General features: G+C 42.1%; 1 protein-coding gene across 1 annotated transcript in view; it reads left to right on the top strand.

The window, feature by feature from the left end:
• The first annotated feature begins 9,634 nt into the window (after positions 1-9,634).
• fam83b (family with sequence similarity 83 member B) overlaps positions 9,635-14,427 on the top strand; it is a 44,739-nt gene continuing 39,946 nt past the window's right edge. The window contains exon 1 of the mRNA XM_084391450.1: positions 9,635-9,900. The gene's annotated coding sequence lies outside the window, so the exon portion shown is untranslated. The remainder of the gene's footprint in view (positions 9,901-14,427) is intronic.

The raw sequence follows: 14,427 nt of genomic DNA, 5'->3' as shown, positions 1-14,427 counted from the left end.
ATCTGAGATGTTAAATTCATCCAGCGTGATAAAACACAAATTTCCTGGTGTGTGTTCTCAACCATGATTTCACTCCTGGGGTCTCTACTACTTCCACCGGTCCAGCCCGACCGTTTGTCGGTTTCTGCTGTAAAACACGAACTCGCGATGCCTTAACAGTGGCTTTTATGACAAAAAGTGTTTCAGGGTTCAGAACGTGCTATATGTGGAGAATAAAACACAGCAGTCAGTCAATTTAATTTTTTTTAGATGTGGCGTTTATCAGTTTTTGCAAATGACCTCTTAATATATAGACCTGTTTTTTTTTTTGTGTGTGTGTTATCCATTCTTGTCTATGTAAGGTGTGGTTTTATTGGTGTTCCTGGAAAACCACCTATGATCCCAGTGTTCCAAGTGTTTGTTTTCATTTAATAAAAATGAACTGCTTGCGATTAGATCCATGATCCATGATCCATAGATCTCTCTTTGCCTGAATCGACCATGACAGCCAAAGTTTGGATCAAACCCGGTCGTTACCTGGATGTCAGCAATGAAGGCAGGTCATGGAGATGTGGATGCTGCTCCGCAGGGATTTCTTGATTTGCATGCGTTAACTGTGATATCTTCCAAAAAAGGCATAATCTAGTCAGAGACCAAAAGGGCTATCTGTGCACACAGATAAAATCACTCATAAGGCAGCTCTGACAAGCATCTATCACATGTGTTTCAGTCAGAGTGTGTTTCTGCACAGTATGTGTGTGTGCATGCAGAGAGAGAGAGAGAAGGAGAGAGAGCAGGAGATAATAGATAAAAGGTAATTTAGTGTGAAAAACAAGGAAATTGTTTATAACCTGGATTATAAAGTTTTTCGAACTATGAAATAGTTTGTTGTTTAATTTTCTAGCTGAATGAACATTCTATTTGGTGTGAATGCTGAATACAATCATAGCAGACAGAAAAATGGCAGTTAAAAGCTTTGTTTCGTAAGGTTACATGCTGCTTATTTAAAAGTGCCGTAGTTGAAGAAACACCCATGCGTTTGATTCAGAAGATGCTTTCATCCGAAGCAACTTACAGATCTATAAATACTGACCTACACATGACATATCATTTATACTCATCATGTACGTCAATATGAAAAGATCTTCACAACAGATGCAAAGAAGTTAGTGCTGTGTAGCATTGAGTGTGCATTAGGTTATTAACAGGGTGGGTGTTTGTACTTTCAATTTATTTCTGTGTTCTAAGGATTGTTCATCACATGGCATAGCATGGCATTTGTCATTTTAAATTGAATTAAATAATTGGTGGCAATTAACCACATTGTAAAACAAAATGCTACACAACAACTTCATTGCATCTGTTATTAGAATTAATGAAATGGTAACACTTTAGAATAATGGCACGTCATTAATAAGTAACTATGAAGAAAGTAATGCAGGACTAATGAGTACTACTACATTAACACTACAAATAATACTATTAAAGCTGCAGTCGGCAAGTCTGGCAGATTGAGGGGACTTGGCCAAAAAAAAAAATGTTTACAACACTCATGCCCCTCCCCCACTACCAGCGAGCACCCTCCCATCGAGTTCGTGCTCGTCAGTGCGTGTGCACCAGATTTTCTGTGAATGCACCCGTCTCTTCAGCATCGAAGCATCATTTTCTTTTCCTTGGTTGTTTTGGAGCTCCTAGCTCTGGTTGTTAACCGAGGAATTGGAAACTTGTTAGTAGATTTTCTCTCCGCCATCACGCTTCGTACAATCCAACACATCTGTGAACTTCAGGCGTGTGCATGTGATATTGTAATGTGCGCAAGAAGGGAGGGGGGGGATCTGTGTCGTGTGCACAAACTGTGATTGATAGTCAGATCTTACACAGCCCTACGCTGATTGGACCAGAACAACCGGGAGCGGTGAATTTTTGTTTTGCAAAACAAATAACAGGCTCCAGGTGGAGGTAGAAGCGCATTTTTTTTTTCTAAAACCGGCTGATTTATGTTGTTCTGTCAGAGCATAGTGTCAGTTTCAGTGAATATGATCAAAAAAATCTTGCCAACGGCAGCTTTAACTAATATGGAAACAAGCTTAAAGGTGCTCTAAGCGATGTTGGGTGACGTCACTTCTTGTTGATGTTCAAAGTATTGTCAAACAGGCTAGCTCGACCCTTCCTCCTCCTCATCCCGTCCCCCCGCCCCCCAAATGAATATGTCAGCCTTGAATATGTCATGAACCAGGATTGATCTCTCTGTCTCTCTCTCCCTGTCTCTCTCTCTCCCCCTCACTCCCTTCATTCCTACCACTTTCCCCCAGCTGATCATCATCACCTGTTTTCTCTTCAGTGTAATTTTGCCTGCTACTTCTAGTTACCGTTCTTCCTGCTTCTTTGCCTGATTATTGTTGATTTGTCAAGGTTCGTAACTCTGCCGTTGTGTTTCACCAGCCAAGTTATCGACTTTTGTGTTTACCAGTTCTGTGTCCGCCTGACGGCAGACTACTTTTGTTCCCTTTTCTATTAAACTTTGTTTCTGTACCTGCCTTCGCTCTTGGGTCCTCTGTTTATCTTGACAGAATAATCTGGCCATCATGGACCCAGCGAAGGAAGCACCCTTTCGTGCAGCGGTCGAGGTACAGGGAGCCATGCTGGGCAGACATGAAGAGGAATTATCTGCTGCCAGACATGCAGTGGAGAGCCTGTCTGCACAGGTGACTGACTTATCCACGCAGTTTCACCACTTTCGCCTGGACCCGCCATCTTCCCAGAGGATTCAGAATTCTCCCGAACCCAGGATCAACAACCCACCGTGTTATGTGGGTGAGCCCACTGAATGTCGCGCCTTCCTAACGCAATGTGAAGTTGTGTTTACCCTTCAGCCCACCACTTATGCTGAGGACCGCACCAGAGCTGCCTTTGTGGTTTCCTTGCTAACCGGATGGGCGCGTGAGTGGGGATGACCATCTGGGATTCGCAGACAGACTGCTGCGCTCAATACGTGCTGTTTAACCCCCTGGGGTCGGCAATCCAACGTAAATCAATGTATTGTTTTATGTGAATGATTAGGCAGGATGATTTTCTGATCATTTTGAAGAAAAAAGTCTAAGCGACAACACCCATTATTCAAAAGTCTTGTAGACACATATTTTAGTTTTCTTTTCTGCTGTCCTCCGCTGGCCCGGTTCCACAACCTCTTGCATGGCCCGAGTTCATCGATTCAGGAGCTGAGGGAAGTTTTGTTGATGAAACATGGGTGCTCGAACAGGGCATTCCCTTAGTTGATCTAGAGGATCCTACCATGGTCTTTGCTCTTGATGGCAGTGTTCTCTCTAAGGTCCGTCGAACCACCATCCCGAAGACTATCACCGTCTCGGGCAACCATCAAGAGACTATTTCTTTTTTAATTTTTCAATCACCTTTTACTCCTGTTGTTTTGGGTCATCCTTGGTTAGCGCAGCATAACCCACAGATTAACTGGACAAAGGGGACTATCCTTTCTTGGAATTTGTCATGTTGAATGTTTAGTATCTGCTGTCCCTGCCGTTTCCTCTCTTTCTGTGTTTCAGGAGGAACCTGATCATTTGTCAGGAGTGCCTGAGGAGTGCCACGATCTGCGAGCGGTGTTCAGTCATTCCCGGGCCAACTTCTCTCCCTCCTCATCGACCTTATGACTGCAGTATTGATCTCCTTCCGGGTACCACTCCACCTTGCGGAAGGTTATATTCCTTGTCGGCGCCGGAGCGTGAGAAATATCTCACTGACTCTCTCACTGCCGGTACTATTGTCTCGTCCTCCTCTCCCGCTGGGGTGGGGTTCTTCTTTGTGAAAAAGAAAGACTGTTCTTTGCGTCCCTGCATTGATTATTGAGGGCTGAACGACATAACTGTCAAAAACCAGTATCCTTTACCACTTATGTCATCAGCCTTCGAGATCTTGCAGGGAGCAAAGATTTTCACAAAGTTGGATCTCCGCAACGCGTATCATTTAGTATGCATAAAGGAGGCAGATGAGTGGAAAACAGCGTTTAACACACCTCTAGGGCACTTCGAATACCGGATTTTACCGTTCGGGCTCGTCAACGCTCCTGCCGTCTTCCAGGCTCTTGTAAATGACGTTTTGAGAGACATGCTTAATATTTTCGTTTTTGTTTACCTGGATGACATACTTATTTTCTCCCCCTCTCTCTAAGTGCTCGTTCAGCACATTCAGCACGTACTTCAGCGCCTCTTAGAGAATCGTCTTTTCGTTAAAGCGGAGAAGTGTATGTTCCATGCCCAATCAGTTACGTTCCTTGGTTCGGTCGTGTCGGCGGAAGGGATCATAATGGACCCCGCTAAAGTACGAACCGTCACGGATTGCCCAGTTCCCGAATCATGAGTAGCGCTCCAACGTTTTTTGGGGTTTGCCAATTTTTATCGCCGCTTTATCAGAAACTTCAGCCAGGTAGCCGCCCCCCTGACAGTGCTCACTTCGGTCAAGTCTCGTTTTGCTTGGTCCGAAGTGACCCAGACCGCTTTTGAGCGCCTCAAGACTCTATTCACCACCGCACCAATTTTAATCACTCCTGACACCAAGAGACAATTCATCGTTGAAGTGGACGCTTCGTATATAGGTGTGGGGGGCGGCGCTTTCGCAGCGCTCTCCGCTCGACGATAAGGTTTATCCATGTGCGTTCTTTTCTCATCGGCTCTCACCCACGGAACGCAATTATGACGTGGGGAACTGCAAAGTGCTGGCTATCCGTTTAGCCTTGGGGGAGTGGTGTCAGTGGTTGGAGGGGGCGACCGTTCCGTTCATAGTTTGGAATGACCATAGAAACCTCGAGTATAATCGCTCAGCTAAGAGGCTCGCTGGGCACTTTTCTTTGGTCGTTTCAAGTTCACCATTTCCTACAGGCCCGGTTCTAAAGATGTTAAACCAGAAGGGCAAGGGTCCCAAGAGGGCCATAGAAGCTTAAAATGCTCCCAACCGGTCCAGCTGGCTCCTCCGTACCAGCAGACTCGGCTTATGATTCAGTTTGGCCACTGTCCGCCCAGTCAGCGCTATTGAGTGAATGTGCCCCTGGCAGGCGCGCGGCTACTGGTGAAGGATGCGATTGAGCCGGTTCCTCCAGCCGATATGAAGACCAGCTTCTCTAGCCCGTACTTCATGGTACCCAAGAAAGCTATGCCTGTGTTTTTGCATTCAAGGGTTCGAAGTCAGTACAAAGTCCTACCCTTCGAGTGCTCCACAGCCAGTTGGGTCTTCGGGTCAACTGGGAAAAGAGTAAACTCGCCCACGGGCTGAGGATCTCTTTTTTCGGTATGGAGATGGACTCGATCCAACACGTTTCTCAAGAGGAACGTGTCCGGTCGGTGCTATACAGATGTGAGAAAGGGTCCCACTGAAACTTTTCAGAGGCTCCTGGGGCATATGGCAGACGCAGCCGCAATAGAACGGCTTCCTCCATATGAAGACCGCTTCAGCACTGGTTTCACGGCCGAGTCCCGAGGTGGCTGTGGCAGAGTGGCACGCTCCATGTGACAATCACCCCGGCCTGCCTCCAAACCCTCAGCCCATGATCAGACCTTTTGTTTCTCTGGGCCAGCCGCCCCTAGATCAACTGTCCACCAACACCGGCTGAGGGGCCACGTACAACAGGCATGCAGTAACGGAGGTCTGGGCGGGCCTCCGACTGCATTGGCATCAACTGCCTTGAATTGCTAGCAGTACACCTTGCTTTGACACGCAGCAAAATGCCACTGCTCAGCAAGCATATACTGGTCTGTACAGACAACATTGCAACCGTTGCGCTACACTTCCCTTGCATGTCGTAACTCGCCCGCCACCTCCTCCTATGGAGTCAGAAGCTTCTGAGGTCACTTCATTCCACTTAATTTTCTAGCCTGCTCAATCGTGCCGCCGATGAGGCCCCACGACAGCCTGTGGCCCAGGGTGTTCCGGGACCACTTCAGGGGCCGCACAGTTACATCTGTTTGCCTCTCCGGACTCAACCCGTTGCCAGTTGTTTACTCCCTGACCGAGCAGAGAACCCTCAGCACGGAGACACTGGCACACAGCTGGCCCCTACGCAAAAAATGCATTTCCCCAGTAAGCATTCTTGCACAACACTGTGCTAAGTCAGGAAGGAAAAGGAGCAGGTCTTCCTAGTTGCCCCTTAATGGCCCAACTGGACCTAGTTCCCCCGAACTTATGCTCCTCTCGACAGCCCCTTCCTGACCCATTCCTCTGAGACATATTAGGGATTGGGCACCGTTGGCACCCACGCCAGACCTCTGGAAGCTCCATGTCTCGATGCGGAGGTTCAGGTATTTACCTCAAAATGATCGTAGATACCATCACTTCTGCGAGAGCACCCTCTAAAAAAGTAAGGCTTGCTTACGACCTGAAGTGGAACCTGTTCGTTGAGTGGTGTTCTTCTCACCAAGAAGCTGTTGAGTTCCTCCATACCCTTCGGCATCGAACGTACGTGGCGGAGTGTCCAAGGCCAGGCCTAACACTTGTATGCACTGGTGGAACCTGTGTTAGGCTGGGTCCATATGTTGTGATCCCTACGGCGATCCCATATGTGTATTATTCCACAGTACAGCTCCCTGCGGCAAGCCCGTGTCTTCCCTTGGCAGAGCCTGCTCTGCCTTCACTGACCGGTTGCGTCTCCCCGCACTGCGGGCAGAGCGTGGATGCAAAGCTTGCACGCTAATGTGTGCATTAGCTTGTTTTATCAGTACTCGAAGATGACAGGCTCCCTAAGTGTGATCCCAATCAGTCGGTACGTCCGACTACGTCTCCGTTCCCTCCTTCAGGGAACGAGAGTTACATACGTAACCGAGACATTCTTAATGATGCCAATCTCATTAAGTAATTATTGATTACCTAATAAGGAACTATTTAGTCCTAAATTTGCTATTACTTATTGATTAGTTAAGCTTGTGTCTATATTAGTTAATAGTAGTAACTTAAGTGTTAAAGGGGTGATGACCTAAGAAATCAAATTTTCCTTGAGCTTTTGACATATAAGAGGTCATCATACTATAAGAATATCCTGTAAGTTTCAGAACTAAAAACTTCCTTGTTAGTCCAATAAAAGCTTTTATTGACAACAGGCACAGTGAACGACAGGTTTTTCAAAGTGGGGATCTATGACGTCAAAGGGTATCAAACACCGCCTCCGCAGAAGATCAACACCTACTTCAACACTGCCTGTTTAGCCCCGCCCACCGATTCACACTTTACAAGAAACTCATTATAATATGCAAAACTGTTATCCAATCATAGCAGTGGCCGTTTACTTCCAAGTCTTCAATGCGGCATGCCCATAAAAACCGAACGTTTCAGGAGCTAGGCTCAAAACCAGGGTAGAAAATAGCCTATTACTTATTAATTTTGATGTTTTTGAATGTAAAAACCAAGCGAACGTCATAAGTTGACCTCAGACAACATTATAATAAAAAAAAAAAAGCCAGTTCATGACCCCTTTAATGTAGTACTACTCATTAGTCCTGTATTACTTCCTGCATAGTTACTTATTAATGTCGGACCATTATTCTAAAGTGTTACCATTGAAATTTAAAGTCATACTAGACGTCTAATACATTTTAATGCCATATTCTCACATACCTTTGCACACATAGCAGTTCACTTTCTACCTAGACAAATTATAATGCTGGAGAACTGCACATAAATATTTCAAGATGAACATAATCACAGTTGAACCCTTGTGCAACACACAGTAGTACAACTGATATTATGACTCTCACACAACTCAACATTGTGCATTGTGACATCATTTTCATGACATTTTCATTCCAAAATCTCATTACTTTCGATTTTGGGGTGAAATATGACCCAGACATGTTCTTGACAGTTTCTATGAGACCCTTTTTTTGTCTTTTCTTTTTTTTAAATCAGGTGATTTGATGAATTTGGAAACCTCAATTGTCCTATAGGGCCATAGAAACGCAGATAAACACTCCACAAACATTGAAATAATCACATTTAGTCAGATGAGTAAGATTGTGTTCCGTCATCCACACTACTGAAGGATTGCATGCTGGAACAAGCCGATGCATCTCAGGTGACGTATATTACAGTGTGGGCTGCTTGCATTAAGATTTTCCCTTTCGGATAGCATTACTCGAGTGTGATGCAGTTACCTCAAGGGACAGAAACCTGTTGTGAATGTGTAAATGTGCCTAATGTGGCCTGTAAGACTGCACCTGCTTCTGAGATCCTCAAGCCATGGCGGAACAATGCTGCCAAATGATATGCCTCGTACTACTTAAAAAGCCCTCTGGTGTGTTTGTGACATAGACAAGACTTACCTGTGTTTGTGTGTGTGTGTGCACATGTTTTTCTATCCCGGTGGGGACTTAAACCTGAATGCACACAGACTCATGGGGACTCGTGTCACTGTGAACCTAAATTGAGGTACACAAGCTTATAAATCATACAGAACTATTATTTTTTTGAACATGCAGAAAGTTGTGTGTGATGGGTAGGTTTAGGGGTCGGGTTACTGTGTGTGTGTGTGATGGGTATGTTTAGGGGTAGGGGTAGTGTAAAGGGACAGAATATACATTTTGGACATAAAAACCATATGGAGAGTCCCAACAAAGAGAGTGAGTGAGTGAGTGAGTGAGTGAATGAAAGAATGTGTTTCCTTGGCAAGAGGAGGTAATAACAGGGTTTTTCCCAATTATGTAGAAACCAGTCTGGCATGTCTCAAAGACAGCTGATATTTGCTGCCGAATTTAAGGTTAATACAGCGCCTGGTCACATGTCCGACCAGTTAATTACACTGATTTGTGTTTCACAAGCCTTAAGTACACATGCACTAATAACACATGCATTTGACAGGTTTTTTTTTTTTTTTTTTTTTTACAACAGGATAAAATATGTTGTTTCACTGTGGTCTCTGTATTGCATTGTTTGTATTCTGGTCTTTTCTCTGGTGTCACATTTGATTCTTACAGCACCCTGATCCCTCAAGACAAAGCAAATTTTTTTTTTTTTTTTTACGCCACCACAGATTCAGAAGCACCTTCAAGTTAAAACACTGAATAGCAGAACATGAAACACTTCTGTGTCTTACATCGAGAACAGAACATGAAAACCATTCAGTTATTTTCTTCAGAAATGTTCTCAAACTCAATTCTCAATCCTACAAGTGAATCATCACAATGACAAGGATGGTGAAATGTTACAAAAGAGCCTGTATGGAAATAAACCGACGAAACCACCCACATGAAAACTCCCTTTGTTTTTCTACGTGAATAACTGAAGTCGAGATATGATCATTTATGGCAAGCACATACGTCCCAGAAGCTTTTTGACAACCTCCTTGATCTTTAGAGGTCTTTTATAAAAGTCGGCAATTCACAGAACATAAATAGCATCAGGATTGTGTTGATATATCAAAACATGCTTTTAAATTGATTCATAAAACGGTTTCCAACATTAGAATGCTTTACCTTCCTGTACCCACTGTGAAGCACTTGATTCAGTGCAACAAGAAAGATGTCATTGAAACATTGTACATGTCACATTTACAAAACATCTCACGCTGTCAGTGAGAAGAAAATAGAGTCTGTCAGAAATAGAAACTGTCAGCCTTATCTGAGTGAACTATGAACTGAAAGGATAGAGACGCGGGACGAAAGATAGAGGGGAAGAGGTGTGTCCTCGGTATGTCAGACAGGTTTACTGCCTCTGGCCAGTGAGACGCTCTTATTATTTGCATGTGAAAACTTGAGTCCCCACCCTTCACCAGGTTCTCAGCACTTCGCGTGTTAAAACACATTCAGGTTTTTTTTTTCTTTTTTTTTCTTTTTTCTGAGTCTAATACTTTGGCTTGTTACATACCTCATCTGCACTGGAACAACACAGGATAAGAATGCTAAGAGACACCGCATGATGATTTCCTCTTGAGTAAGTAACTTTTTACAAATGGCATAGGCTTGAATGTCATACTCAGTGTTCATAAAGTAGATGCTGAATATTTTGGAGGTAGTTTGCAGACAGGTTACTTTGCCATATATCTGCTTGTATTGGTTTTGCATATTGAAAGAAACACTTCAGTACTTAAGCACAATGCATGACGCTATTACAGACTACTTCTGAAAAGGTAGAGGATTAACTAAGGGTTCTCACAGACAAACAATCTTTTCTAAACATGGATTTTATCTTGGAATGCGCTGATGTCTTATTTTTATTTATTTTTTCATTGCAAATTAGTTCAATAGTCAACAAGAAAAATTATATAATTTACCTATTGAAAATGATTTGCCAAGAGATGTAAAAAAAAGAAAAGAAAAAGAAAAAGAAAAGAAAAAGTTATAAACAAAGTTATAAACAAAAAATAATAAAAGCATATTATGAATGTCGTATGGTCTCTTAGACGAACAAATCTTAGAAAAGTTGCCTGAAATCTCTCAGTGTTTTTTATTTATTATTCTTGTTTTGAATTAAGTGTTTAGTGAAATTGTGCTTTTGCAAGTGAATGCATTTTTAAGATCTTTTGAATATAAATATGCCTGTATGCATATCAAAATGTGAAATTGCATTTGAACGCAATCACGTATACTTGACATAAGACTTCATTGCATCTGTTGTTAAAATGAATGAAATTTAAAGTCGAACTTTACTGTCACTATTACATGCTATTGCACACAGATCAGTTCACTTTCTAGACAAATTATAATGCTGTAGAACTGCATATTTCAATATAGAAAAGAATCGCAACCCTTGTGCGATAGTCTCTCCCACACAACTCTCATAAACTGCAACGAACCATTATTTTCATTTTCTTAAAAATGTGCCTGTAATCTCTCAAAATGAACTGTTTAATGAAACTAAACTAACTTTTTCAAGTTATATATAAATATACAGTATAATTATAATATAATTCTACACCAGTGAAGATAATATCATTGCAGTAACAAGTTTCTCTCACAGAAACTTATTTAACACCCTGCATTTAGTTTTGGTTGACTAAACCTGCCTTTGTTATTTAGTCAGCATATTAATCAGAGCAGGTGGGGCTCAGATCGACTCCAAGCGTTGAGCACCAACCCTATGTGATTGCTTTAGGCCTGTGGAGATCTCAGCACCTGCTGATCAAGTCAAGTCAAGTTGAATGAATTAATTATGCCTGATGGGATGAATTTGAAATATGATTAACATTGACGGATTCTGGGAAATGACATTTAATGGCATTAAGGTTTTCTAGTGTATGGTTTTCTGAATGCATGGTACAGTTTTGTTCACCTGTCCCTAATTGGTACAGTCATTCTTGAAAATAAAGGTTCTTTAATGGCATTGATGGCGTTCCATCAATAACCTTTAACATCCATGGAAACTTTCCATTGCGCAAAAGCTTCTTTATAGGGAAAACAAGAAAAGAAAATGAAAATGAAAATGAAACAAAAACACCAATATAACGTGACAGACAGTTTCCAAATGAATGATCTGGTTGTTTCTGAAGAACTCTTAGTCACTATTAGTTAATTAGGTTTTTTTCCACAATATTCTATGAAATCCTTAAAGTCCCTGTAAAGGCAATTCTACAAAAAAATTCTAAACACATTATAAGTGCTAGAAATGTATTGCTAAAACATGTTACAAAGACTGAGAACTGTGAAGTACTAAATTGTGGAGTTAGACCGTTTAACAGTTTTTCACCCTTGCTGTGAGCCGGATTTTTTGGGCGGGGCTAAAACGGGGGATTGATGACGCACTGCGACCCCCTGAGCTTGATTGGGCCCCTACTTGATGACGCACGGAGTCACTAAGCCTATCGCTCAATCGCGAGTTACTATAGGCTTGTTCGACTTGAACCGGCGCTGCACAGACTGATCGGTTTATGACATCAAAGTACCGTGAGAGCAATTCAGAAGCATAAGGAGCCGTCTACTTTCTATTCGCTCTCGCGGTACTTTGATGTTCAAGTCGAACAAGCCTTATCAGACAGCCTACATGAAGCAGGGCCGTTTCTAGCCTTTTTGGCACCCTAGGCGAGATTTCTACCAACATTTCAGCATTTATATATATATCCGTGTCGGTGTCATCTTTACCGCCTCGTTTAAAAAAAATCAATGTGAGTTTCTAACGTAGCCTACACCAACAACTGTTCAGATATATAAAAAATAAAAAATAAAAATAAAACTCTTGGTGGGGCGGGGGCTCTCTAGCCGCGTTTCCATTACCCTTCAAATTGCGCAAAATGAAATTGCGAATTGAAAATACGCTCAATGGAAACACGTCAATTTCGCAAAAACTCCCATTTATCGCAAAAAAGTTTTTACGCTCGCATGAGGTGGTTTTTCAGGCAATTCGAAAAAGAAATATTTCGCAAAACTGCAATGGAAACAGTTTTTGCGCATTTACATATTGAGTTCATAAAAGACAAAAGAATGACAGAAATACTGGATTCTAAACCTCAAAGAAATGCCACAATAACCTCGGAGCAGAAATGAGTGAGAAAAACCCAGAAACACCTCATATGTGCCGCTCACAGTGGGTCTTTCCTTGCCATTAATGCTTGGATAACACGCCTACGTTTCCTTCCATTAATAATAATAATGGCTAGTGCGGTACGTGGCTGTGATATATATAGGCTAAACCTACCAACGTCCGTTGCCATGATTTTTGGAATGACTTATCGCGAGAGGAAAAAATGACGTTTTAGTCGCATAACATCGGTTATTGGAAACGCCGTCATTTCGCAATAGTTTTTTTTTATCGTTATTTAGAAAAAAAAAAAAAAAAAATCGCAAAAGTTTTGCGCAAATCTTTAATGGAAACGCGCCTACTGGCGCCCCCCAGCAGTCTGCGCCCTAGGCGACCGCCTAGTTTGCCTATGCCTAGAAACGGCCCTGTTGTGAAGAGCTAACGTTACCTTGATGGAGAGCTGATGATCACCACCACACCCGCCTCTGTAGAGATCAGGATAGTTTACTTTCGTTGGAGACAACTGGAATTCACTGATAATCCGCTGTTACTGGTGAATGGGGCCGAACCGACTATCTCCCGCTGTCCGCTTCGGCCTTCATCCTCCCGTCGCGCCGACATGCACGAGCTGTGCGCGAGTCATATTTCCCGCGAGTGGGCGTGGTTTCAGCGCAGCCAGCGGACACGCCCCCAGCGTTTGAGAGCTGAGACTACTGCTAATTTTTTCGAGATTTTGATAGCTTATTTTATTTACTTGGCGGCTTTTTTAATCATTGAAATTGGGCTGGGTGGCTAATAACACATTTTTCGGTGGTATGACAAACTCAGAACACTTAATTTTGACTTTACAGGGACTTTAATGTTGACTAATACCACATCAAAGGTCTATTGACTTGCGCACAGTTTCATTAACAGTCTTAATTTGTTTCTTTGAAGGTGAAGTACATAATTTCTATGCCACTAGATTTTTTTTTTTTTTAAAGCCTCATACGAACTGTAAATATATCATATTATATCAGATGTTTTTTTAGTGAGCGACTTAAAAGCGTGAAATGGACTCAGGATAGTCACTATAGTGAATTAAGGGTTTGGTGGCACTGGAAAATCATCTGTCATAACATAATTCTCCTGCAGCTCCTGAGTAATTATCAATGCCAAATGCAGCTAATGTGATTGTTTCTGAGTGTCAATGAGCAAAAAGCACCAGTTGAGCAACCTTTGAGATATATAACCATTGAGATACAATCATTGAGATATAACCATTGAGATACAACCATTGAGCGATAACTTTAGGCCTACTCTAGATCTCCTTAGTGGGCAACATTTAAAGATTTTTAACTATCTACGAACTGTCCTGCGCCCAGCAACAGAACCTACTGAGTTGGAAATTAAGGTTCTTGTTGTTTGAGAAGCCCTGACACGGTAGCAAATGAGTGTGATGCAATAACATTAAAATTTTCTCACATTTTCAGTTGAAGAAATGTTAATTACAGAGCAGCTTTTTCATTACAGGAACAATGAGTCACTCAGTTTCATCATCAGCAGAACATGTTACATCTGGAGACTTTACTCACTGCTGTTACTCAGTGTTTTACCTTTAAATGTGGACTCATTAAAAAAAAAAAAAGTTTTACACATAATTAACAATAGTTCCTGACGAAAATGTTCTACTTTCTATTGCAACTTGGTGTCAGGTGGTTTAGGGAAGGGAGGATTTTGCTGGACAAAAAAAGGAAATGTCCTATGATATTATGGCCACATTTAGGAGATATAAAGTCAGAATTGCGAGATATAAACTTGCAATTGCGAATTATAATGTCCAATTCTAAGGAAATAAATACTGACTTTTTTCGTCAGAATTGCGAGTTTATATCTCACATTTTCCTGACTTTAAAACACACAATTGCAACTTTATATCACGCAATTCTGAATGCTGAGATGTAAACTCGCAACTGTGAGAAAAAAAGTCAGAAAAAGTCGCAATTACCTTTTTTATTTTTTATTCTG

Source organism: Rutilus rutilus, assembly GCF_951802725.1.
Source record: "Rutilus rutilus genome assembly, chromosome: 20".
NCBI lineage: Eukaryota > Metazoa > Chordata > Actinopteri > Cypriniformes > Leuciscidae > Rutilus > Rutilus rutilus.
The sequence above is the reverse complement of the archived record's forward strand: the minus strand, read 5'-3'. Positions and strand labels throughout refer to the sequence as shown.